This window comes from Saimiri boliviensis, chromosome 10, assembly GCF_048565385.1.
Source record: "Saimiri boliviensis isolate mSaiBol1 chromosome 10, mSaiBol1.pri, whole genome shotgun sequence".
NCBI lineage: Eukaryota > Metazoa > Chordata > Mammalia > Primates > Cebidae > Saimiri > Saimiri boliviensis.
Window position 1 is genome coordinate 65,993,229 of NC_133458.1, and position 2,412 is coordinate 65,995,640.

General features: G+C 34.8%; 1 non-coding gene across 1 annotated transcript; it reads right to left on the reverse strand.

Annotated features, from left to right (window-relative positions):
• Nucleotides 1–210: 210 nt before the first annotated feature.
• Nucleotides 211–317, reverse strand: LOC120365446 (U6 spliceosomal RNA). The gene has a single exon (XR_005580386.1). It is a non-coding gene; the product is annotated as a U6 spliceosomal RNA (small nuclear RNA).
• Nucleotides 318–2,412: the final 2,095 nt, after the last annotated feature.

Below are 2,412 nucleotides of genomic sequence, written 5' to 3' on the forward strand. Positions count from 1 at the left end.
GAAAACTGTATATATTTACATACACAGAGAGATTTTGATTTATATATACATTGTGAAATGATTAAAAATGAATATATTCATTTTCAGTCATCCAATTTTTTGCAGTAGACCATTTAAAAGCTACTCTTTTCGCAATTTTAAAGTATATAATTAATACAGTAATGCTAACTATAATTACCATGCTGTACAATAAATCTCCAGAATTTATTTTAAAAAATGAAACACTTCACGAATTTGCATGTCATCCTTCTTCAGGGACCACACTCATCTTCTCTGTATCATACCAGTCTTAATATATGTGCTGCTGAAGCAAGCACAGGTATATATGTTTAAAATTGGTAGAATTTCACAAGGAAGGATCATTTCATTTATGTATTCATTCATTCCAACAACATTCACAGGGCACTAATCTGTGCTAGGCATAGCAATACCAGAGTGAAGGAAACAGACAGAATCCCCACCCTATTAGAGTTAAGAGGTCAGAGAACAATGAAGAGCCATGTGCAATGCGATATGAAAAGCACTGGGATGTGGAATATACCGGGCATTAAAGCAAATAGGAAAGATGCCTATTTCACAAGGAAAGCATCATGTAGGAAGAAACATGTGGCCCGTATCCCGGACCAAGTAGGGCTGATCTAGGTATGAAGAAGGGGAACGAGGACCCTGGATAGCAAATGCTCAGTAGCTTGGAGCAGAGAGGTCAATATGTACAAGGACAATAGCACAGTTGTTTCTGAAAGGAAGAGCTCTAGGCTTGAATGGTAAGAGATAAGGTGGAAAAGCAGCAGAGGAATGCAAGGCCTTATAAACTTTATCAAGAAATTTGGACATCATTCAAAGTGCAATGAGGAGCTCCCAACAGCTCTTAAGGTGGGAAATACCATACTCAGATTTGGGTTTTAGAAAGGTCACTGTCTGCAACTTCATCACTGCAGTTTTCCGTTTAGGAACCTCTGTGGAAATAACCCTTCATTTGAAGACTCTCCGTCAGAACCATATTCTGGCTCCCTGTGTATTTGCTTAGTGACTCCTCATCATCAACCCAATAAGAGTGGACTAAAGAAATAAAGCTAAGGAGGCACTAGTGATTAACAAAAGAGTCACATTTAAATTCCCAAGGTCCCTACATACTACAGGAGAATCCAATGTGAATACATTTTCCTGATAGATCGCTACAGTAAAGCAATTTTTTTTTTTACATTCTCACAGCAGCATGACGCCAAGTTTTGCAAATTTCCATTATAGGACCCTGATCACAAAGTCAGGTCCCAGAGAATGAAACAATATATAAAAGGCAAAATTTTACACTATATCAGCCTTAAACGGATCTTGAAAAGAAAAACAACAATGTCTTTTTTGAAATGAAGTCTTCAGGAAATTTTCTAATCCTGGGGCATTGCTCAAGATCCTTGGATATAGTTTGCTATTGTCTTGACTATGTAGTCCTCCACACCTGCTTTTTTTTTTCTTGTTAACTGTTCGATACATGGAAATCAGTATGGGCAACTCACAGACTTTCAGAAAGCCAAAACTACTTGCTGAAATTTTTTATGACTATTCAAGTTTTTCATTATTCCTACAGACTTCCTCTAGAAGGTTGCTTGAAAGGTCTTGTTACTTAAGGAGCTATGTATGGACATGTACATTTAATTAGACTTGTTATCTCTATTTATATCACACTTCTCTCCCTGGTACACTCTCTTGTCCTTTCCACACTTTGTCCCCTCCAACACATATATTAAAACAAACCAATTTTACAAAGAACTCACAAAGAGTTTAAAATAAAAGTATTTCTGTTATATTTCATTTTAAATGAGGTGATCGAAATAGAGAAAAGGAATGGAGTTACCTTTAAACTTTCAAAACAATATTTCTTCTACTTCTGTATTGAAGACTGAGAGCCACATTACATATATATGTAACTAGTTACAATTGGACGGGAAAATGATGGCTTAGCAACTTACTTAGGCTGTGTTCTAGGTATGTTTACATATATACACACATACATACATATATACACACACATATATACACACATATACACACGTGTGCACATACACATACATATATACACATAACACGTACATATGTAATATATGTATTGCATATACATAATACATAAATGCGTATATATATATGGCCAGGATATTAGAAAAAGTAGGCGTGTATATATGCATACACACATACATACATACATATACATATATCCATACATATATGCGTATATATGTATTATAAAATGTAATATATGTATTACAGGTGTGTTATGTGTATATATGTATGGATATATGTATATGTATGTATGTGTGTATACACATGTACACATCTACTTTTTCAAATATCCTGACCATTCCATTGAATGTTTCATGTGTTCTTCCCTTAATCTTTAGGCCTAATTTTGATAATTGT